This window comes from Anomaloglossus baeobatrachus, chromosome 6 (assembly GCF_048569485.1).
Source record: "Anomaloglossus baeobatrachus isolate aAnoBae1 chromosome 6, aAnoBae1.hap1, whole genome shotgun sequence".
In the NCBI taxonomy this organism is placed as follows: Eukaryota; Metazoa; Chordata; class Amphibia; order Anura; family Aromobatidae; genus Anomaloglossus; species Anomaloglossus baeobatrachus.
In genome coordinates this window covers 472,068,552-472,093,751 of record NC_134358.1, presented here as the reverse complement: position 1 = coordinate 472,093,751, position 25,200 = coordinate 472,068,552, and the positions used below count along the sequence as shown (strand labels likewise).

The window sequence follows — 25,200 nt, the reverse complement described above, 5'->3', positions numbered from 1 at the left end:
CGAACAGTTTTTAAATGAAAAATAAAAATAAAGTTCGACTACGCCACTCGCGATTTGCGGCCAGGGATAGTAGGGCCACCGCTGCGGGTTCCCACTGGGTATGATGGATGGAGGCAGCGTGGATGGTGGAGCCCTCCGCGAGCAGGGCTTTTCCCCAATAGTAGATGAAGGGTTAATGTGGAGGTGCACGGCAATGAAGCAGTCCAGACAAAGAGGGCAGTTTGATGGTTTTTACTCACTGGATTCACGCCCTGGGGATGTACTGGATCCCAGGTGCGCCCATGTCCCTGATGGCTGTGCCAGCTGACCTGGTGCCACTCTCCACCTTTGCACTTTGGTGTATGTGGGTCCTCCCTGGTGTGGAGCACTTGGAGGTCCTCCTGGTTTCTGGGTGCTGCCGCAGGCAGCTTGGACTATTTAAGGGAATTTCTCCTGGTCCCCACTTTGCTGCTGATGCCTCGGACGTTAGTGGTGGCAGGTGAGTCCTGGAAACCCACCTGCCTGGCAGTGTTAACAGAGGGCCTGAAGTACTGGTCTGTTCTGGGATCTGCACCTGTGCGTGCAGAGTACTGTGAGCCCTGGATGTCCACCCCACAGGATCCCTCTGTCCTTGGAGCTTGCTCTCTCGCTCTGCAGCTACTTTCCTCCTCTGAGTGGCTGTTCCAGGTGTTTGCAGTGTCTTTACTACCACTCCGCCGACTTTCTTACTACTCACTTTCCTTTCTGGTTCCTTCCACTTTCTCTCTGTGTCTCAAGAGTCTCTGGTCTGTCTTGACACCTTTCTTACTACTCCTCTCCTCAACTCACAACCTTCATCTTTCACTTCCTTTCTCTGACTGCTCACTAACACTCCCCAGGTCCCTTTCTCCTCCCCCAGGTCTGGTCTCTTCCTCCCAGTTGGCTGCCTGTTATCTAACAGTGCCCAGCCCTGTCATCTGGCTAGCTGAGGCTCCCAGCCGGGTACAGCGAGTGTAAATGTCCTGGTGTGCTAGTGTGTGTGTAGTGGCTTTCACAGTTATGTTGAACCTGGGCTGTTACCTTATTTTTGTGACACCTGGTTACCGCAGGGGCGTCACACAGTCCTTCCCCAGCAAAGTCTATGAAAAATCCAAAATGCTGTGTGCACACAGCGTTTTTTTTCTTTACAGGTTTTGCTGCAGAATTTCTGCAATGAAAAGAGGTAGCATGTCACTTCATTTTTGCGTTTTTCTGCTTTTTTCCCTGTGTTCAATGTTAAACAATCACAGGCAAAAACGAAGTAAATCCGCACCAAAAACGCGGTAAAACTATATGCGTTTTTGGTGCCGTTTTTCCGCAGGGAGGTGCATTTTTCTGCCAGAAGGTGCGTTTTTCGCTGGAGAAACAAATCCGCAGTGTGCATCACAGCCCAGCATCGCTCCTGCTTGCATTTTCTGTTAATGTTGATGATTATGGCTTACAGCCAATGAAAACCCAGAAGTCATTATCTCAGAAAATTAGAATAATATATAAGACCAACTGAAAAAATGATTTTAAACAACTTTTAGAAATGTTGGCGCCTACTGAAAAGTCTGTACAGTAAATGCCTCAATACTTGGTTAGTGTTCCTTTTGCATGATTTACTGCATCAATGCAGCGTGGCATGGAGGCGATCGGCCTGTGGCACTGCTGAGGTGTTATGGTAGCCCAGGTTGCTTTGCTAGCAGCCTTCAGCTCATCTGCATTGTTGGGTCTGGTGTCTCTCATCTTCCTCTTGACAATACCCCATAGATTTTCTATGGGGTTTAGGTCAGGCGAGTTTGCTGGTCAATCAAGCACAGTGATACTGTGGTTATTAAACCAGTTATTGGTACTTTTGGCAGTGTGGACAGGTGCCAAGTCCTGCTGGAAAATGAAATTTCCATCTCCAAAAAGTTTGTCAGCAAAGGGAAGCATGAAGTTCTCTAAAATTTCCTGGTAGACGGCTGCACTGAATTTGGTCTTGATAAAACACAGTAGACCTACACCAGCAGATTCCATGGCTCCCCAAACAATCAGTGATTGTGGAAACTTTACACTAGACCTAAAGCAGTTTGGATTGTGGCCTCTGCACTCTTCTTCCAGACTCTGGGACTGCGATTTCCAAAGGAAATGTAAAATTTACTTTCATCTGAAACAACACCTTGGACCATTGAGCAACAGGCCAGTTCTTTTTCTCCTTGGCCCAGGTAAGACACTTCTGGCATTGTCTATTGGTCATGAGTGGCCTGATACAAGGAATGTGATAGTTGTAGCCCATGTCTTGGATACATCTGTGTGTGGTGGCTCTTGAAGCACTGACTCCAGTAGCAGTCCACTTCTTGTGAATCTCCCCCAAATTTTTTAATGGCCTTTTCTTAACAATCCTATAAAGGCTGCGGTTATCCCGGTTGATTGTGCACCTTTTTCTACCACACTTTTTCCTTCCACTCAACTTTTCATTAATTTGCTTGGATACAGCACTATGTGAACAGCCAGCTTCGTTAGCAGTGACCTTTTGTGACTTACCCTCCTTGTAGAGTGTGTCAGTGACTGCCTTGTGGACATCTGTCATCAGCAGTCTCTAGTGTGTAGCCTACTGAACTAGACTAAGGGACCATTTTAAACACTTAGGGAAGACTTTACAGATGTTTTGTGGTAATTATTCTAATTTTCTGAGATAATGACATTCAGGTTTTTATTGGCTGTAAGCCATAATCATCAGCATTAACAGAAATAAACGCTTGAAATAGATCACTCTGTGTGTAATGACTCTAAATAATACTGTATATGAGTTTCCCTTTTTGTATTTAATTACTTAAATAAATTAACTTTTTGATGATATTTGAATTTATTGAGATGCACTTGTAGATTACAGGGTGCAGCCCTACTGAAACAATCAAAGAATTTAGATTCAGCAAAACAGCAGAGTTGTCCTACCCATGGCAGGCTCTCAATAGAGATTGTGCATTGAATGTGAGGTGTCAATCACAGCAGGGGGCATGTGGAACTGGTGAGAACATGAGTTTCTAGTCCTGAGATGGTAATCAAAGGGTAATAAACCCTTATCTTAATGTAAAAAATTGCACACACACTGATATGAGAAGCAGTTTCTTTTTGTTTTTTAACCCCTACAGCATGCTGTCCTCAGCTTACATAGCAAAAACATGCTAACAGATTCCCTTTAAAGCTCTTTTCAAGATACCTCACTGTTTTCTGATTCTCATATGCCTTGTGGAGCAGTTATGTATGATAATCTTTTTTTTCTCACTTACGAGTGTTATGGTTGTAATTTATAATTATTACAAACATTTTGTAACTGGTGACAAACAAGGTAAACAGCCAGAGCTTCAGCTTGAGCTTCTGATAAAACATTAGTAGAATTTTGATTTAACACAGTAGGAGAGGATGACCAGCTGACGGTTAGCAACTGCATAGGACACCTTGAAGAGAGGACAATAAAATAATGATTTTTTTTGCATCTAAAAGTGATTATTTTGACCTCAACTACTTCCTGAAAGTTAAATGTCCCAAAATGGTGTAAGAACTCGATGAATAATTTGACTCTTCAACAGCGTTTTACAATGTATGCACCATGATGGCCTTTGAGAGCAGTGGCGTTAGGTCAAAGTGGCCTTCAAGAGGGAATGTCACACTGGTCCAACTCCCATAGCAACTAACTGTCCCGGATCCAGCAGGACTATTCCAATTTGAGGAAGCTGTACCAACGCCCACTCACTCCATATGATGACTTCTCTCTTGCCATCTTCATTGCGCCATGCCTCCTCCTCGGGGGCAGGCTGGCATCTCTCATACAATCAACATTTCTTCTCTTTTCTTGAGATTTGGTGTTACTGGCGTTCGAACACACAACCTGCATCATTGTAGGCAGCAGCAAAAGCCATGAACCATAGTCTGAACTGACAACAAGCATAGGAGAATTTTCCACACTTGAATGTGCTTTGTATAATCTGAAATTTCAGACATATTGTACTGATACATAGAGATATAGTACATCTCTATATGCCAGTGCATTTCTATCTACATGTATTCTAGAGTGAAAATTAAAGTGAGATTTTTTTTTTTTCTTATAAAATTATTAAAAAATAATGGCAACACACTGATCGTGTCACGGGGCCACCGATGGTGGCGAGGAACAGCGCGATCCCATCCGTGTCCATTTAAATCGCACTGTCAGTATTTGACAGCACAATCTAAAGGGTTTGTATTTTTTGCCACATTTTTTGGTGCACTTTTGTTGCTAGCAAGTTCTGACTTTTGACTTCCCAGCAAAGTCTATGAGAATTCAGACTTGCTGTGCGCACGTTACAGTTTTTTTTTTTTGTCAAAATCGTCTGACAAAAAAGAAGTAGCATGTTCATTCTTCTTGCATTTTTGTCACCCATTGAAATCAATGAGGGGATGAAAAACGCAAGGAAAAACGCACCAAATGGGTTGCATTTTGCTTGCATTGTACCTGCGATTTTGTCTCCAAAAACAGTCACCCAAATTGTTCCAGGAGAATTTAATTCTGGAGTCTCTCTCTATTCTAGCTATCAATTATCTTATCCTATCATACTTTCCCTATTATAAAACGCATTAACAAAAACGCGGCAAAAATGCACCTACATTACAAGCGTTTTTTTTTGTTTTTTTATTTCAAGGCTCTCTAGGACAAGGTGCAGTTTTGGTTGCAGTTTGGGTGCAGTTTAAACCACAGTGTATGCATATAGCCTTAAGGGTGCTTTACACGCAGCAACATCACTAGCGATGTCACTCGTGAAAGCACCCGCCCCCGTCGTTTGTGCGTCATGGGCAAATCGCTGCCCATGGCAGAAAAAATCGCTAGTACCCGTCACACATATTTACCTTCCTAGCAACGTCGCTGTGGCCGGTGAACAGCCTCTTTTCTAAGGGGGCGGTTCGTACTGTGTCACAGCGACGTCACACGGCAGGTGTCCAATAGAAGCGGAGGGGCGGAGAGCAGCCACATGAAACTCACGCCCACCTCGTTGCCGGAGGACACAGGTACGGTGTTGTTCGTCGTTCCTGGGGTGTCACACGTAGCGATGTGTGCTGCCTCAGGAATGACGAACAACCTGCGTCCAGCACCAGCAACGATATTTGGGAAATGGACAACGTGTCAACAATCAACGATTTGGTGAGTATTTTGCATTGTTAGCGGTCGCTCGTATGTGTCACACACAACGACGTCGGTAACGAGGCCGGATGTGCGTCACAAATTCTGTGAACCCAACGACATCTCGTTAGCGATGTCGTTGCATATAAAGCGGTCTTTAGGCCTACATGTCTGCTGATCAGATCAGCAGATGTTGAAGGGGCGGTCAGGGACCTTGTTAGTCGTGACAAAGTCTGCTGTTCGGCTGCCGTGCAGCCCGGTGTTCTTCCTCTGCACCTCAACCGCTACTGTTGTGCAATACAGTAAAAAGCATACTTGTTCTTCAGGCATCACAAGCACTGAAATGGTCACAGGTACTTTCAACCAAACTTCTTTACTTGTCAACTTCAAATACAGTTTCTTATCTCGCCTTAGGGGGGCACATTCTTGTTCTCTAAAGGGGTTACCATTAGCAGTGGATAATTTGCACATTTTACTGGCCAACCGCTTTCCTGATACTTTGGCTCTCTTTGGGGTCCCTCAGCTCCTCATTCTCTCCTTCAGCTTCACTATCCATGGCATAATCAACCTTCTTTCCGGTCAGTCAGGACCTACTCTTCTTTCAAGAGCCCACTGACCTTCCGCTGATTAAGGGAGTTTGTTAGGTCTCCACCAGGCCGCACTGCATGCCCAGCACCCAGATTCAACCCAGAAGGTCACGCAAAATTTAAAGTTATTGGTATTTTTCTCCACCACGTCTCTTACAGATGCCGTCTCTTCCTCTCCCTCAGGGACTCTCCTCACACCAACTGACTTCTTAACTGTTATTTTTCAAACTAAGCCCCACAGACACAGAGACAGAGACACACAGATACAGACACACAGACACACAGAGACACACAGAGACACCGAGAGAGAGACAGAGAGGGAGACAGGCAGACAAAGAGGTAGACTAACAGACAGAGAGAGACAGACTGAGGGAGAGATAAAGACAGAGAGAGAGCCAGACAGAGGGCAAGACACACAGACAGAGAGGGAGACAGACAGCCAGAGTGAGAGAGACAGAGGGACCCTTAGCTACTTTCCCGGGCAACACCGGGTAATACAGCTAGTAATGTATAAATTTAATGAATGTGTGTGACCAATGCAATACAATGGCATCTGTTACTGAGAGACTCCCATTATAAAGAAAGTAAATCTTGTGGACTTACTTGATTCTACTAACCAATTACATAAACTACTATATTGGACAAATGGAAAATAAAATAACACTCTTGTCCTCTGTCCAACTAATATACACTCTATACGCAGAAATATATTCATAGATATATTTATCGTGTATGTCAGAAACATTTCAGCAAGTTTGCCAAGTCCAAACAAAAAATGGAGAGTGAACAAGCTCTTGTTCTGTGTTTGCATTGTATTTTTGGCCTCCGTTTAATGTTCCCGGGTAACAGACTTCAATTTTCCCAGTTAATTTAAGATTTCATTCAGATGTCTGTATTTGTTCTCGCATACAAAAAATAAAACAAGTGTCATCAGTGTTTGAGATCTGAGTTTCATCAGTATTTGGTCAGTGTCTGTTTTTACCATCAATGATTTTCACATATGGATAGATAGATAAATAAATAAATAAATAATAAAGTTTCTCCTATTCCTTGCAATGTTAATCAGAGCTACACACTGATGCCATCTTTGTACTGTCCATAGTTTTCAAGGACCCAAAGTTTTGTATTGGTACTTTTCATCTGTGATGGCAGTAAAAATCCAGACTCGTTTCCGAGATTTTTGCCCGGACACACGGTCCACAAAACACCACGGATATGTGAACAGTTCCATTGATTATTATGGTTACGTATTCTATCTGTGAAAATGATTGCTAAAACATGTATATGTAACATGTCTGAATGAGGTCTAACTGTGATATTATGATAACTTTTAGCAATCACTCACTTTTAAACCCTGTTAGAAATCAGTGATCCCATTTTAATGAATAAAAATACCAAATGCAAGCAAGGATAAAAGTAAAATAGTTATATTATAACAACAAAATAGTCCATTGTAAGAGTATAGCAATCAATGTAATTTGTGTAATAAATACCGGTAATCCCAAGTCACATACACATGGTTGCAGTTTTCTATTAAATGTCCATGAAGTTTAGCCCCTTAAAGAAATATAATATGGCACACATTGATTTCCAAGGTGTCCGACTATAACTCTGCCTCTGCCCACTTCCGATTTTCTGTTGGCTCTTGATTAACTATGATAATTGAAATATTCTCTTCTAACGGCGATTAATCATATGTGGCACTTCATACTGCATACTAAAAAGCTACAAATACATTTTTGTTTCTAAATAATCTTATTTTTTACCTGTCCTTTCAGGTCAGAAGTTAGTCACTATGGGCTACAATGCCGAGTCCCTGTTCCAGAGATGGACGGATGTGTTCAGAGGCTGATAACTCCACTCCTTTCGCCAGGAGCTCGCTTACAACTGTGGTGATGTTCACATACTTCAAACTTGATTGACATGTCATAAAAATATTTTAGCGGAAAACCTCTAAGACTCTTTAATCTCCTGGACTAATATTCCATCAACCACACCAGATATTTGTTATGCTGTTATTATTAGGACTGTAAAACATTTCCAAGACAAGGCTTTCTCAAAAAACACAAATAAAAAGACAGGATTTAATGTGTGAGTTTACTTTAAAAGTTACTTTTAATAAATAACTGGTAAATCAAATGTAAACAAATCTGGAATGTACTTTTCTTAGTTTTTGAGCTTTGTTTGACCACGAGAAGATGTTGCGGAAAAGTTAGTTGGTTTATAGAAGTCCTGATTTAGTCTGGATTGTCCCATACAGAGGATATAAGTCAATGTGGTCAGTCTGTGAGGAAAACTGTGCTAACCAGAGAAAGTGAAAAACCCCTTTTACTATTGGCGTAAATAGAGCCCTATGGGCTCCAATGCAAAATTTGGACTTAGACATCCACAAGCTTGTTGGTCAGATGTATGGACCCCTGTAAAAATATCCTCCATCCTTGCCCCCATCCTGTTTTAGTGTCTCCTGTTCTGGCCCCCATCCTGTATTAATGTCCCCCCATCCTCACCCTAATATCCCATGTCCTTGCCCCCATCCTGCAATAATGTCCTCATCCTCACCCTAATCCTATAAAAATACCCCTGTCCTAGCTCCCATTCTGTAATAATGTCCTCAATCCTCACACTAATATCCCCTGTCCTTGCCCCCATCCTGCAATAATGTCCCAATCCTCACCCTAATCCTATAAAAATACCCCCTGTCCTGGCTCCCATTCTGTAATAATGTCCCCCATCCTCACCCTAATATACCCTGTCCTGGCCCCCAATCTGTAATAATATCTCCCATCTTAATCCTAATCCTAAATTAATATCCCCTGTCCTGGCTCCCATCCTATAGTAATGTCCCCTATTCTGGCCCCTTTCTTTATTAATGTTCCCCCTTCTGGAACCCTTCTCCAACATATAAGAAAAACAAAACAAAATTCTTCTTACTTGTTTGTGTTCCCATGGCAAACACAGTCCTCTTCCTCTTGCATAGCTGACTTAGATTGGAGGGTGGTGCATGACTGTGAAATCATGCGCTTCCCACAATGGGCAAACCAACGTCAGTTGCTGGTCTTTAATTGGCCGGCGGTCTATATAGTCTGTAGAGTGGTGTGAGGGCCATTATACTATATAGAGGGCTGTGTAGGAATCATTTTACCATATTGAGGACCATTATACTGTATAGAGGGGCATTATACTGTATGGGGGGGCCATTATACTGTTAAGAGATCTGTGTGGGTGCCACCATATAGAGGGCTGTGGAGGTTTCTTAATGTGTTGGAGGACTGTTCGAGACATCATACTTTGAGAGGGTTGGGATACTATGGGGTCGTGTGGAGAGTAATGTGAAGGAATTCACTGTGGAGGTATAATATTGTGTTTGGGAGTACAGATGGACAAACTGGCAGATGTTCAGGTTTGGGACCGGACTTGAACCCAAACCTCATATATGTCTAAGGTACCCAAACTTAAGTGTTATAAAAAGGTGTTTTAAGGACTTGAGGGCTGTAAAAGAAAACAAAATTGGGATTAAAGCAGGACAGTTATTCTTACCAAGGCTCTCGAGTTGTAACACCGCTTCCGGGGCTGATCATTAGATGTCATAAATATTCACTGCTTCCCAGCCCACCCTCTGTTGCAGTATATGTGATTGGTTGCAGTCAGACCGCCGGCGTGCCAATGTCTGTAATTGGTTGTCCTCACAGTAGTTGTCTGGGTTCCGTAAGTGGAGTGTAAAAATAAATAAATAAATAATTGGAAAATAAGACATGGATTCCTCTGTATTTTGTTACACAGCACAGATAAAGCAGATAGGTGGAGGCTGCTGCCGCCAGCTGTGTTCTTTATCTTGGCTGTGTATCAAAATATGAGGAACCCCATGCAGCTTTTTTCAATTATTTAAAAAACAAAACAAATCATTTAAAAAAATAAGTGTGCGGTCACCCTCAATTTTGATAGCCAGCCAAGATAAAGCAGACAGCTGGGGCTGGTATGCTTAGGCTGGGGAGGCCCATGGTTATTGGACCCTCCCCAGCCTTAAAATATCACCCGCAGCTTCCCCAGAACTGGCGCAATCCTGATGCTTTACCAAGCTCATCCTGATTGCCCTGGAGTGATGTGATGGCAATCAGGGTACTATAAGAGGTTACTGAAATGTGTGGTTTGTCAAAAAATCCCAGTACTCATTAAGCCCTGGAAAAGTAATGGGTTTTAGTCTATGAAAACCCCCCATGTCTAATTGTGTAAGTAAAAAAAAAATAAAACAGAGATAAAACCGTTATTTAAAAAAAAACACCCTCTTTCTCTAATTTACTAACCCCCAAAACACCATTACAGGGCCGACGTAATCCACAGACACGACGTCTCACAACGATCCTGGAACTGCTACATCCTAAGGTTGCAGTGCATGGTCAAATTAGAAAATGAGACCAATCACTGTGGCCTGTGAGACACACTAACCGAGCCGCAGCTGAGAGAGCGGTTACATCAGTGAGTTCACCTAAGGTCACAGTTGGCTGTTTTCACGGTACTACAGCTGTGACCTCAGGGGAACTGACCTAAGGTGAACTCATTAACCCCTTCACCCCCGTCGAAAAAAACTCAGCAGTTTGTCCAAAAAAGCGCTCATTTTTTGGGATATGAGGCTCAGTGATGACTTATTTTTTGCGTCTTGATCTGTTGTTTTTAACGGTACAATTTTTGCACAGGTGCTACAGTTTGATCGCCTGTTATTGCATTTTCCGCAAAATTTGCGATGACCAAAAAACATAATTTTGGCGTTTGGAATTTTTTTGCCACTACACTGTTTACCGATCAGATGAATTAATTTTATATTTTGATAGATTGGGCATTTATTAACGTGGTGATACCAAATATGTGGTTTTTAAAAAAAAAAAAAAAAAATTAACGGGGCAAATGGGGGGTTGTTTGAACGTTTAAGTTTTTTAATTTTTTTTTAATTTTTTTAAAACTTTTTCTTTCCTTTTTTTTAATGTATTTTACTAGTCCCACTAGAGGACTATAAGAATCAGCAGTCTGATTGCTTCTTCATTTTTGCTGATCATAGCTGCACAGCTCAGATCAGCAGAAATGCTCGTCTTCTGTTACAGCCAACATTCTGCCGAGTGTAACAGGAAGTGAGTTATGATAGCGACAGGAGTCATCACATGACCCTGTGCTACCATGGCAACCATTTGCTCCCCAATATCATGTCACAGGCCCTCTGATGGTAGCGCGTACGTGCACGTTACCCTCTGCGGCGCTTTAAATCGAGCTGTCACATTTTGACAACGCAATCTAAGTGGTTAACAGACACCGGTGGATCACGTATCCACCTCTGCCTGATAACCGCACATGTCTGCTGTAAAAATCAGCAGACATGTGCGGGACTCACAGCCGGCTCACTACAGCAGCTGGTGGTGAATACACCGACATGAGCCATAACGTACCCAGTACGTCCAATGTCGGTAAGAGGTTAACTCACTGACCTCACCTCAGGTGAAGTAATTGAATTCAATGCTGTATTACTGGATTAGGCAAATTGCGCACATTGAGTATTTGGTTGCAAATCTGCATCTCTTGGCAAACAGCACAATAAATCTGCATAAAAAAAATACATGGACAATTGGATATTGGATATGTTTTAAAAAATGTGCCTGTGGTGAGATAATCTTATAAATATGTCCCTGCTATGTACTGTGTAATGGCTGTGTCTGGCAGTACAGGGGCATGGTCTGACCATACCATATCTCCTGGGCCAGGTAAGAAGCAAAAAAATACAGAGACATAACAGCATGAGATTGAAAGTAATTCTTTCTTTGAGGTAAAACATTTTTTTAAAAGACAGGGAAATGTTTTACATCACAAAATGAATCAGCTGTGATCCTGTGCGATACTGTCTGTTTACTCTCTTTCGTGTCTTCCCCTGCCCAGGAGCTGTGGTATGATCAGACCATGTTCCTGTAGAGTCAAACACATCCATTACACAGTACATAGCAGGGACACATATACAGTGTGTCCACCCATATCCTGTCCACCACCATTAACTTGAGAATGGCGGCAGCTATAGGCATAGAAGTGGGTGTCTAGGTATAGTAAAGTATCCATGTGCTACGCAATGAAACCACCTATAGCGCCACCTGGGGGAAAACAACGGAGTTAGCATTTTTATCTTGAAAATGGAACGAGATAGAGAAAAAAAGTGGATTACAAAGTTGTAGGGCATCATTAATTCAATACGAATAGACACCTTGCATATAGAAATGCTATGATTAGAATGTGTAAAACTCACAAGGCTGCGGATGTGAAGCGATACCTCATAGAGACCTTCCTACAAGTCGTTGGGTATGGTGGCTGCGTGGAGTGGCCTCCATGCTCACCTGATCTGACCCCATTGGACTTCTTTCTGTGAGGTCACATCAAACAGCAGGTGTATGTGACCCCTCCACCAACATTGCAGGACCTACGACGACGTATTATAGATGCTTGTGCAAATGTGTCACCTACCATATTGCTCAATGTGCAGCAAGATACAGTGTACTGTACAGAGTCCAGATGTGCATTGCAGCTGACGGTGGCCACTTTGAGCATCAAAGTTAAATAAGCGACATATGCGTGACCAGCATTCAATGTTTTGGAGGGGGTCATGGGTTTCATATCATAGCATTTCTGTATGCAAGGTGTCGATTTGTATTGAATTCATGATGCCCTACAATTTTTTATTTCACTTTTTTTCTCTATCTCGTTCCTTTTTCGAGATAAAAATGCTAACTCCGTTGTTTTCCTCCAGGTGGCGCTATAGGTGGTTTCATTGCGTAGTGCATGGCTACTTTACGATACCTAGACACCACTTCTAAGCCTATAGCTGCCGCCGTTCTCAAGTTTATGTTGGTGGACAGGATATGGGTGGACATACTGTATAAGATTATCACAGCACAGGAGCTGTATTTTCACTAGGGATGATCGAATATCACAAATATTCGGCAATATTCGGCTTCGCAAATATCCAACAAATAGGTCTCCGCTATGCGAATATTCGATGCGCAGTGTAAAGCGGGCTTTACACGCTACGACATCGCTCAAGTGATCTCGTTGGCGTCACGGAATTTGTGACGCACATCCGGTCGCTTTAGCGATGCCGTTGTGTGTGACACCTTTGAGCGATTTTGCATCGTCGCAAAAATGTGCAAAATCGCTCATCGGTGACACGGGGGTCCATTCTCAAATATCGTTACTGCAGCAGTAACGAAGTTGTTCCTCGTTCCTGCGGCAGCACACATCGCTCCGTGTGACGCCGCAGGAACGAGGAAGCTCTCCTTACCTGCCTCCCGGCCACAATGCGGAAGTCCCGCTCATCTCCGCCTCTCCGCTTCTATTGGGCGGTGTTTCAGTGACGCTGCTGTGACGTCGCTGTGACGCTGAACGAACCGCCCCCTTAGAAAGGAGGCGGTTCGCCGGTCACTGCGACATTGCAGGGAAGGTAAGTAGTGTGACGGGTCTGGGCGATGTTGTGCGACACGGGCAGAGATTTGCCCGTGTCGCACAACCGATGGGGGCGGGTACGCACGATGGCGATATCGGTACCGATATCGCAGTGTGTAAAGTGGCCTTAAGTCTATGGGAAGCCCGAATAGTTGCTATTCGGCTACTATTCGGGTTTCCCATAGACTTACATTGCGCATGGAATATTCACAAATAGTCGAATAGCGGCGACCTATTCGGCGAATATGGACGTTGCGGAATATGTGAGGTATTCGATCATCCCTAATTTTCACACATCCAATTGTGGAAAATATTATTATACCAAGATTTATTGATTAAAACCAACTTAAAATGAACGTTGTTCATAGGAAAACCCCTTAAAGGCTATGTTCCAACCATGAGTTTTTCGTGTTTGATGTTGCTAATTTTTTGCATCATTTCTGAACCTATTACATCATTTAAGTTAATAGTCGGGTTTTTAACGTGTTTTGAGTGCGTTTGTTGAATTAGCTTTTTCTCATGTTTTTGATGCTGCAGCTTTTGCCTCTTTTTGGTATGTCATGTTTTAAATAAAGTGGCTTTATTTTTTATATTTACTGATGTTCGACTTTGACAAAACTTAAAGACTAATGGCATTTTTATCGCCTTTCCACAGCATATGCATTTTTTAACCTGTGTATTTTGTGCTTCTATTGCATTTTTATGAGGAAAATCTGCACATAAAACTCAGAGAACCTGCAAGATAAATTGACATGTTGCTGATTTCAAACATGAACTGTAAGACGCTGCACTTTTAAAGAAGCTCAAGCATTAAAAAACTTGCCAAAAGCTAAGCTGTAATATCAGATACAATCCAAAAACAAGAAGTGTGGCACTGTTAGTGGAAAACAAAACCAACTTAAAGATAGGCTCAGGTTTGTAGTCATTTTCATTATTTTAATAGGATGGTTCTCCAGATATAAAATAATTTCACCTTCAGGCCCCAAATTCTGCTATGACTGGTTTATAATATATCTGATGCACTTATCCAAATGTTAATGAATGTACGAAAAAAGTCTTCAGCTCACCTGCTGCCCGGACTGTTCAGCCTTGCGGGTGCCAGGATCCCACGGTCTATCCTGACCGGTAGCAGAGATGTGGGAAGGAGAGGGAGAGGGAGTGATCCAGCACAATTCCTCCTTAGTTTAAAACATTAGGATCTTTATTGAAACTTCTTTAAAATCATGGTGAAGACCGAAAATAAACTGGCATAGTAAGGGCGTAATTCATGAGGGCTTTACGCGTTTCGGACTGAAAATAAAATCAACTAGTCCTTAGTCATAAGTGACACTTATGACTAAGGACTAGTTGATTTTATTTTCAGTCCGAAACGCGTAAAGCCCTCATGAATTACGCCCTTACTATGCCAGTTTATTTTCGGTCTTCACCATGATTTTAAAGAAGTTTCAATAAAGATCCTAATGTTTTAAACTAAGGAGGAATTGTGCTGGATCACTCCCTCTCCCTCTCCTTCCCACTTATCCAAATGTCCCAGTTCCGTTCACAATGTCATAGAGCTAATCATCTTCTCTGCCTGAAGCAGCCACTAGGGGAGCTATTGCTTACTACATATTTATTATTTCACTGTATGGCTGCACAAGGGTATTGGGGGATTTGGAACTTTAATGGGAAAACTAAACTCCAACTGTTATAAAATGTAAATAGTGTCTGTAACTAGCGGTATACTTTAAGACATTGTGCTCTTTAGCATATGTGCATACTTTGAGTATTTGCAGCATATTTTTGTGTTGCAAAAACCAGAGTGCTGGCACCAAAATCGCAGTAAAATATAAGGCCACATTCCCAGGATGAGCGTTTTCATGAGTTTTTTGTGCTCTGTATCCGATGCATCAGAACGCAAAATTTTATAGTTCCAGCAAAGAGGATGGGATTTATAAAAATCTCATGTCCTCTATGCTTTTTATGCTGCGTAAACTCACCTGTGCCTTGTGAGGGCTCCTACACTGGGATCAGGAATATGTGGGGGCCCTTATATAATGTGTAGGGCTAGTGTGGGGGCCTTATATAATGTGCGGGGCTATGTATAGGCCTCAATTTATTATGCAGGGCTATGTGTGGGCTCTTATACAGTGTGCACAGCTATACAGTTATACAGTGTTCAGGGCTATGTGTGAACCATTACACAGTATGCAGGGCTATGGGTGAACCCTTACACAATGTGCAGGACTGTGTGTGGGCCCTTATACAATGTGCAGGGCTATGTGTGGGCCATTTTACAGTGTGCAAGCTATGTGTGGGGCCTTTGACAGTGTAGTGAGCTATGTGTGGGGCCTAATTATACAGTGTGTTGGCCGTTTATACAGTGTGAAGTGCTATTTATAGGCCCTTATATAGTGTACAGGACTATGTGTGGGTCCATATACAGTTTACAGGGCTATGTGGGGTTCATTATACTTTTGGAGGGCTATGTGGGTGTACCGCCCCAGCAGCGGTCAAACCGCTCGGATCCGGGTGTCGCTACTCGTGGCTCGAGGGTCTCTGGACCCGGGGGCTCAGGGTCACTCTAAAATGTGATGTGTGGATTATATACAGGGAATTATATAGTTTGTGACGCCACCCGTGGTGTGCGGTAATAGGGAGTACTGCCGCTGCCGCTGGGAGTACCCGGGGTGATGGAATGGGGGCACCCAGATGACGTTACCCTCCATGGGTAGGGAAGGCCCCGGTACTCTGGATGGTGGGATCGATTGCAGGGGAGCGCAGGCTCGCTGGGAGCAGGGGGTGATCAGGTACTCACTCAGAAGGAAAGCAGACGCTGATAACGTAGTAAACCAAGTCTCTGGGTGCCATTGCCCTCTTGGGGGAGCTCGTCCAGGTCTCCGTCCCCTGCAGTACTGCCTGATGGTCCGGAGCCTGCCTCTGTGCACAAATTTTAGTAGTGCCCAAGTGACCCGTAAGCTTGAAGCTGTCCGGGCCCCGCTCCCCCACTTTTTGGTGTGAAGGAGCTGTGCTCTCAGGAGCTCACGCTTGGTATTTCAGTGGGCTGCTTTGGGTAGAAAGCCCTATCCCCCTCGTTGCACTAGTGCCCCCGATCTCTGAGCTTCGTGGGGACAGTCCATAAAGGCCCTATCCTCCGCAGGTTAATTACCGGGTTGCTTGAAGCCTCTCCCCGACCTAGGGTCCAGTACCCTGACGTGCTTTCGGTCCCAGACCAGCTATTGTACATGCTGCTGACCGTCCTCCTAGACTAAGTCAGGCACCCAGTCCCAATATCCCGTGACAGGGTCTCCGACTCCTCCGGATCCAGACCACCGTCTGCAACCCAATCTTTTCCTCCCCTGGGAGCTCAAACTCCCAGCTTCCTCACACTTTGCTCCCCTGGAGCTCACTGCTCTCTTTGCTCCCCTGGAGCCAACTCACTTGTCACCTCCCACCTGCCTGCCTGACCCCTAGGGGGGCGACCCTATTCCAGCTTAGCAGCCCAATGGTGTGCCTGACAGGGTGTGGTGCAAGGTGTGATTGGGATTTTTGGATGCTGATGGAGGCAGTGCTGTAGGTTGGGAACCCGGAACCAAGAGGGGTTGAGTTCTGCACTGGGAGATAAAGAGCGTGCAGTACCCTGTGATAACCTGACTAGTCCAGGGACGTCACACCAACATGAAGTATGGCTGAGTATCAACCCATATAGGGATAGTGTTAGTGTTGAGTGGGCTGTAATGGTGTGAGTGTTATAGCCAATGTGGTTGGTATATTATTAGATAATTGTGGGTTTAATGGTGTATTTGTGACGGTGTTATGTACTGGTGTTTTCCTGTATTTTAATTGTGCATAATTTAGTATAGAATTTTGATATTGACTCATATATGTATTGACATGTGCTGGTATTATATTGGGTATAAAGTTTAGTCTTTTAGTGAATAAACTTGTTATATTTTATTATTATAACAAAGTGCCTTGAGTCTGCACGTGTGTGGGATACACATAGATAGGGCAAAAAGCAGTAGTAATGTAATAACAGAGAAAAATACCCTTGGGATAAATTTTTTGTGCTGGAAGGAGGAATAAGTATAAGTTATTGTATTCCTTCCATTTATTCCCCTTTTACAATGTACATTTTTGATCTGAGGATAAAAATCTCATAAAGTATTTCTATGTGTGAAAATAATGGATAGCACAAGAATGACGTGGGTGCACTTTGTGTTCTGTCTGTATTTCTAAAATTGTGTTGGGTCCAGGAAACTTTGCAATTTTTTTTATACATGTCCCATGTGGGGGCAAACCCTCATCCGACAGAAAAAATATATACAATTTAAAAAGAAAAGAAAAAAGAATTACTTTTCGAAAAAAAAGTGGGGTTTACAAGTGGAAGTTTGGGATCTTATGAGTGTAGACTATTTAACTAAGCCTGGTATAGCTGGCAGTTCACTGTATGTCTATGGTGTGGATAATGGCTGAAGACACCAATCGAGTTATTGTCTTTTAATGTGAACAATGTCCTTAGTCTTTGTAAAGATTATGTTATGTGAATTGTAATGTAATGTGCAACCTGGGACATGTAATGTTGATAATTAAGATGTAAGGTATTTGTAACTATTGTATGTTTTAATGTGTTGCATAGCACTTGTTTAGGAAGTTGCCAAACTGTAGAATAAGTAATAGATAACTAGCTAGGCTAGCCTGCCAATGGGGGGGTCAAGTGAAAGGGAAAGTGACTTTTCATTCTGGAGGAGTCAATGAAGAGCTAGTGAACAAAAGTAACGAATATTGTCAGTTGGTCATGATGGTTGCATCCTGAGGGTGGTTTGTGGCAACAAAGGACAAGGAAAGAAGACAGAAGGCGAAATAGTGTGAACCTCAAGTGATGACAGAGACATTGAGTATGAACAACATTGAAATGAGAGTCTGATTCTCAAATGGAGTGGCCTTAGACAATAGGAGCCGGAGGACAAGACTCTAGTGGCCGGGCCCCTTAACCGTCAAGGTACCAGATTAACCCTAGCCAGTCTTGTGAATGTAGTTGACGTCCTGAGCAGTTTTCCAGCTTTGCTGGAAGAAACGCAGACCATCACAGTGTGTGCTGTAACACTGGACTGTGTTGCACTGGAACTCACAGGACCAGTTAGAGCTGAAGTGGGAACTTAGACTGTGTCTGATAATGCTGTACAAAACTGTAACACGATATGTGCCTGCTATTTGGAACATGAAGTGGCGACAGAGAGTGAACAGTTCAGTAAAGAATTGCTGTTTAAAGTGAACTGTTGTCTGATTTGTCATCCGGGCCTGGCCAGCCGACGTCAGTGGAGGTATGTGGCCTGGATGGGTTCCCAGCCCACATGACACAAGTTTACATACCAGGACCAGGCATTTGATATAGCGTGCCGTGGCATCCGGAGTCAATCCCTCGCTCACAACTACTGCCCCACAACACTATACATATGGACCTGTCTAACATCCATGATGAACCAAGAAAACTTGGCATGCAAAGGCTTGAGAAGACAACTAGCATCAATACTAATTAATCTGGACACAAACATGATAACAATGCTAATATAATTTATTATATGATTTATTATCAGTTTTCTACAGCTTTAATCAATTAACAAGAGGGCAAAATAACAGGAGGCTATATATGTGAATTAGTCTAAATTCAAGCAAAGTATAGAAATTGCTGCTAAACCTACTACTTAACATTTAATGGAAAATGTTGCTCATAGGTGAAGCTACACGCTAAACTCTTCTTAATTTGGGGTTTTAGGACAAAACATTTTTTTCATACATGTATGTCCAGGTAGGATGTAATTAAAGGGTAATATAGATATATCTATTAAAGCTTTTCATAAATTTTCAGATAGTCATATACTTAATGTAAACAGTGGGAAAAACTTTTGATATATACATTCACCCTATTTGGACTCCAAAAAGGTGGCATATGTGGGTATACCTTTTTTCAAGTGTATAAATTTCACTTTCCACTACAAATTACTATTTTGTATTGTGTACTTTTATATAATTAGTAATGTATACCACTATGTGTTTGTACAGGGGCCTGAATCTGAGCTTTCTATTGCAGGTATATGTCATGAGAAGTAATGCAGTGTATAACGAGAATGAGACGTACATAAGAAAGGTGATCTAAAGACATGAATGTAGTAAAAGAACCATTTTCTATTATGTGCCATTTCCTTTGATTCGACTTCCATTGGTTTTCCTCGATTTGTATCGCTCTCCTTTAGACACTTCAAGATTCCAAAATTACAATATATATTGTCTGATTAAACAGATTTTCAGTGGTCTTGTAATAGTGTGTACATGTCTGAAAAATGGAAACAGACTGTAAACTCCTCTGAGATCAGAACATGTCCCAATAGATAAAATACAAAAAATATCAAACTCACCTGTTGCTTCAAACGGCTATATCCTCATCAAATGTAGGAAGACTGAAAATGTTAGGTCCCAAAGTAGGTGTACCCTAAAAGAAGAATGAAGATAGTGAACAAGACACATGCATATAAAATGAGTACTAAGAGAGAGGACTTCACTGTGCCCATACCAATTGCATGCATAACTATATGATAATTGTATGATTGATGAGAATGGCGGCAAGGTTCTTTTTCGGAATCTAAGGCTGTAAAATAAAGTTTCCATTTTCCATACGATATAACTCAAGAAACTTTTTTATGTGTTTCTCTGTTTAACCTTTCGATTAAAGTATTGAAACATATTCAGACATTTCAATTATTGGAGTCGATTTCTTATAATACCTTTGAATATGAGAAGAAAATTGAAGCGATCTTCAGTGGATCATTGAATAGTATTGGAGTTCTTCTCTATTACATGCTGTAGGCGTAGCAAACATCTGTTAAGAAAAAGAAGATAATACATTCATTAGGTACACATAGTGGTAATATATGCAGGATAATAAGTTAATGTATGCCTCCAGACTATAAATAATATTAATCTGAAAATAAGGAGCGCTGATAGTGTAACACCAGAGAGATCGGTGAGGTTAAACTGTAATTATACACTCACCTGAACGGGTTGTGATAGTCACAACCACTAATGCACATAAGATAATGGCGTCTGCTGCAGCCCCACGTGGATGAGCATACAAAATGGAGTCGAGAAGGGGTTAAAGCCGTGCATCAGCCGAAATGAAGATGTAACGTGTTGATGAAGATAAACTTTCTTTTATTCCATAGGTCTACGCGTTTCGAGGTAAAACCTCTTATTATCTGTTCTTGGAGGATCCTGGTAGAACTATTGAAGTTGTTGCCTTTCACTCCTAATGAAGCCCATATACACTGCTCTGTTTTCCTTAATCTTGGTGTGCTGCAGGTAGTCCAGCATATTCATAAGCTCTGTATAACTGCAACATCTGACGAATGAAAGTTTTGCTTGTGCATCAGGTGATGGACACTGTTTAGATAAATCAGTTTCCCCTGATCAGTTTCCCCTGATCAGGGGAAACTGATTTATCTAAACAGTGTCCATCACCCGATGCACAAGCAAAACTTTCATTCGTCAGATCTTGCAGTTATACAGAGCTTATGAATATGCTGGACTACCTGCAGCACACCAAGATTAAGGAAAACAGAGCAGTGTATATGGGCTTCATTAGGAGTGAAAGGCAACAACTTCAATAGTTCTACCAGGATCCTCCAAGAACAGATAATAAGAGGTTTTACCTCGAAACGCGTAGACCTATGGAATAAAAGAAAGTTTATCTTCATCAACACGTTACATCTTCATTTCGGCTGATGCGCGGCTTTAACCCCTTCTCGACTCCATTTTGTATATAAATAATATTAGACAGATATGCACTATTTGTTTGTGAAAATGTATGATTCCTGTGCTTTATGGGAATCATAGTCTACATTCTATTGCTAGCGTGTATAACAAGAGCTATAACTCATTGCTACTAGTTTTATGATATCTAAAAATAATTTATTCCATACTGCCTACATATTCCACAGCACATTGCAATTGATTAGCAAAGTGATGTGATAGGCCAGCCCAAAGAGATATGTTTTATGTGCACAATTAAAACTGTGGACACTGGGTATTAAGGGGAACGTGTCAGCAGGTTTCAGCTATATAATTTAATATCAGCATGACATAAGACATGAAAGCCTGATTCCAGTGATGCATAACTTACTTGGCTGCTTGGTGTACTTTTCATCGAATGCCTGTTTTGTCCGATGTACATGAACTAAGAGCTGATCTGTGTATAACCCCGCCCTCACCCCTGACTGGCAACTTCCTGTGTACACTGTACATAGGCTCTCTCTAGGGGAGGTCTAAGGTCTGAGTGTCACAAGGGTCACTAGCATCGGTGCAGCAGATGGGTTAAGCACACGAGGCACAGACAGCAGAGGGACTGAAAACCACAAGCAGACAGTTGAGTTACTATAAACCGCAGGCAGGCAAGAGATGTCCTGGAGACCACAGACAGGTAGTTGCAATATCGGAAACCGCAGGCAGATATTTAGCTGTGGAACTGGAAGCCACGGACAACCTGAAGACGTCCTGAGTACCGCAGTCAGGTTGTGCAATACTGGTAACTGCAGACAGATAAGTAGCTATGGAACTGGAAGCCGCAGACAGCCAGGAGGTGTCTTGATGACCGCAGACATGTAATTGAAATACTGGAAATCACAGGCAGGTAGGAGATATCCTGTAGGCTGCAGACAGGTTCTGAGCAGGTCGAAGTGTACAGAGAAAAGTCTTCTGAACACTAAAGTCCAAATGAAGTCTTAATACCAAGACTTATATATGCCCAGGCAGATGATCACATGAGAGCACGCCGGGGCACCTGTAAAACCCTGGATGGAGCACAACAAAGTACACCGGGTAAAGATAAAAAAAGCCTAGACCCTGGACACGTGTGTAACAGTTCTGTGGTGATAATCTCCTGCTGAGAAAATTCAGATGACATTGGAACTACAGCACACAGCCTAGTAAATGTCGCATCCCTGGAATCAGGCTCTCTATATTATACTTCTCTCAGATTAAATAGCAAAAACCTGCCAACAGATTCCCTTAAATCAGATTGTCTAGTAGCTGCTAGTAGATTGTTAGAGACTTTAGTAAGGGCAGTTTCAGATGAGTGTAGAAGTCAGAGTGTAAAGGGCCAGGAAGAGAATTATCGGAAAGATAGTGGATTAGATGAGAGTAGACAAGTGTTCCAGGGGCTTAGAGATGTTTAGGGAGATTGCAAGAAGGTCCATTATAAGTAGAATAGTTCTGGTCAAGGATTTGTTTAGGTGCATAGTGACTGCTAGAGAGAGGGACTGGAAGAGGTGTATGCTAGTAAGTTCACTACTGCGGGTAGTAGGGCAAGAAGGCAAGAGGAACATGGTATAGTTTTCTTTTTTAACTGATTCAAAGGCAAAAAGCGAACTAGATGAAGTTAGGAATGGAAGAACATCACATCAATATATTTAGTTGTTGGGAAATAATTTCCTGTCGGATATTCTACATAAGAGGCCCAATCATCAGAGTTTTGATTGGTAATAGGAAACTGAGTTTTAAGATTAGGAATGGAGGTAAAAATGTGAAGAGTTGCTTTGGATCATTGGATAGTGAAGTAATGAGGCTGGTGAAGTAGGCATGTTTAGAAAAATGAAGGGCAGAGTTATTTGTTTTAAGCATTAACTCCTTCACGACCTTGGATGTACTGTTACGTCCAGTGTCGTGTCCCTGCCGTTGATGCGGGCTTTCATGCCTAGCCTACATCTTTCCCTTCACACGTAGACTGATCTGATAGGCTGACATGTCCTCCTAATAGCCGTGGGTGGATCGGAGCTCAACCCTCTTCTGTTAACCAGTTAAATCCTGCCGTTAATCTCTCACAGCGGGATTTAACACTCACTGGTGGGAATGTATCATTCACCGCTCGCATCGGCGACCTCATGACATGGTCGTGGGAAGGCAATGGGTTGTTATGATAGCCAGGGGTCATCAGCTGACCTCAGGTCTGTCATAAAAGCCCCCTGTGAATGTCGGCTGCAAGCTAGCATTCACAGGAGATGATGATTTCTGCTGTACAGCACAAGCAATCAAATAACCACAGTTTTAAATTCCTAAGGGGACTAGTAAATACAATAAAATTGGAAAAAAAAAGTTTAAAAAAATGGAAAAATAAAAAACATAACCTCAAATCACCCCCCTTTTGCCCCATTGAAAATAAAACAATTACACCCCCCACATATTTGGTATTGCTGTGTTCATAAATGTTTGATATATCAAAATATAAATTAAATATATCCGATTGGTAAACAGCGTAACTGGAAAAAATTCAAAATGTCAGACAGATGGTTTTTGGCCGCCGCAATAATATAATAAAATGCAATAAGAGGCGATCAAAACAGCATATCTACCCAAAAATGGTATTAGTAAAAATGTCAGCTTATGGTGTAACAAATAAGCCATAGTCCCTAATCTCAAAAAATGAAAATGTCATGGGTCTGGAAAACGGCACCAAAAGCGAATTTAAAAAAAAAAAAAAACCACTGGAGAATCATACTTCAAGATTAGTTTTACTATATAAGGAATATGGTAAGTAAATTAAAAATAACAAAAACTAATTGCGAAACTGCACTTTTTTTGTCATTTCACCACACTTGGAATTTTTTTCACATTTTTTAGTACGCTATACGGTAATATTAATAATTTAATTCAAAACTAAAACTCATCCTGCAAAAAACAAGCCCTCATATCGCAATGTTGATAGAAAAGTAAAAAAGTTAGGGTTCTTTGAAGAAGGGGAGGGAAAAAAACGAAAACTAAAATCGCCGGGTGGTGAAGGAGTTAAAGAGGTATTATAGGAAATAAAATTATTTTCTACTGTCCCTGCCTTCATAAACTACAAGTCCCAGTGACTCGTAAGCTAGAACTGCTGTCTGCTGTGCGGTTGAGGGCTGCATTAAGTGTGGGTTGCAGATACAGTGCATTGCGAAAGTATTCGGCTCCCTTGAATTTTTTAACCTTTTCCCACATTTCAGGCATCAAACATAAAGATAAAAATTTAAAATTTTATGGTGAAGAATCAACAAGTGGAACACAATTGTGAAGTTGAATGAATTGTATTGCTTATTTTTAAGTTTTATAAAAAATAAACTGAAAATTGGGGTGTGCAATATTATTCGACCCCTTTAAGTTAATACTTTGTAGCGTCACATTTTGCTGCGATTACAGGTTAAGTCGCTTGGGGTATGTGTCTATCAGTTTTGCACATCGAGAGACTGAAATTCTTGCCCATTCTTCCTTTGCAAAAAGTTTGAGCTGAGTGAGGTTGGATGAAGAGCATTTGTGAACAACAGTTTTCAGCTCTTTCCACAGATTCTCGATTGGATTCAGGTCCGGACTTTCACTTGGCCATTCTAACACCTGGATACGTATATTTGTGAACCATTCCATTGTAGATTTTGCTTTATGTTTTGGATCATTGTCTTGTTGAAAGACAAATCTTTGTCCCAGTCTCAGGTCTTTTGCATACTCCAACAGGTTTTCTTCAAGAATGGTCCTGTATTTGGCTCCATCCATCTTTCCATCAATTTTAACCATCTTCACTGTCCCTGCTGAAGAAAAGCAGGCCCAAACCATGATGCTGCCACTACCATGTTTGACAGTGGGGATGGTGTGTTCAGGGTGATGAGCTCTGTTGCTTTTACGCCAAACGTATCGTTTGGCATTGTGCCCAAAAAGTTCGATTTTGGATTCATCTGACCAGAGCACCTTCTTCCACATGTTTGGTGTGTCTCCGAGGTGGCTTGTGGCAAACTTTAAACAACACTTTTTTATGGATATCTTTGAGAAATGGCTTTCTTCTTGATACTATTCCATAAAGGCCAGATTTGTGCAGTATACGACTGATTGTTGTCCTATGGACAGACTCTCCCACCTCAGCTGTAGATCTCTGAAGCTCATCTAGATTGATCATGGGCCTCTTGGCTGCATCTCTGCTCAGTCTTCTCCTTGTTTGAGATGACATTTTGAGGGACGTCCGGGTCTTGGTAGATTTCTGTGGTATAA

General features: G+C 42.1%; 2 long non-coding RNA genes across 4 annotated transcripts in view; one reads left to right on the top strand and one right to left on the bottom strand.

Moving 5' to 3' along the window:
• Positions 1-19,761, top strand: part of LOC142243413 (uncharacterized) — a 46,433-nt gene extending 26,672 nt beyond the window's left edge. Inside the window, exons 2-3 of the long non-coding RNA XR_012724370.1 lie at positions 7,482-7,794; positions 19,238-19,761. This is a non-coding gene — a long non-coding RNA (uncharacterized LOC142243413). The remainder of the gene's footprint in view (positions 1-7,481; positions 7,795-19,237) is intronic.
• Positions 18,747-25,200, bottom strand: part of LOC142244461 (uncharacterized) — a 66,902-nt gene continuing 60,448 nt past the window's right edge. For all 3 annotated transcript variants that reach the window (XR_012724553.1, XR_012724554.1, XR_012724552.1), the window contains 3 exons: positions 19,929-20,023; positions 19,563-19,636; positions 18,747-19,480 (listed from right to left, as the gene is read on the bottom strand). This is a non-coding gene — a long non-coding RNA (uncharacterized LOC142244461). The remainder of the gene's footprint in view (positions 19,481-19,562; positions 19,637-19,928; positions 20,024-25,200) is intronic.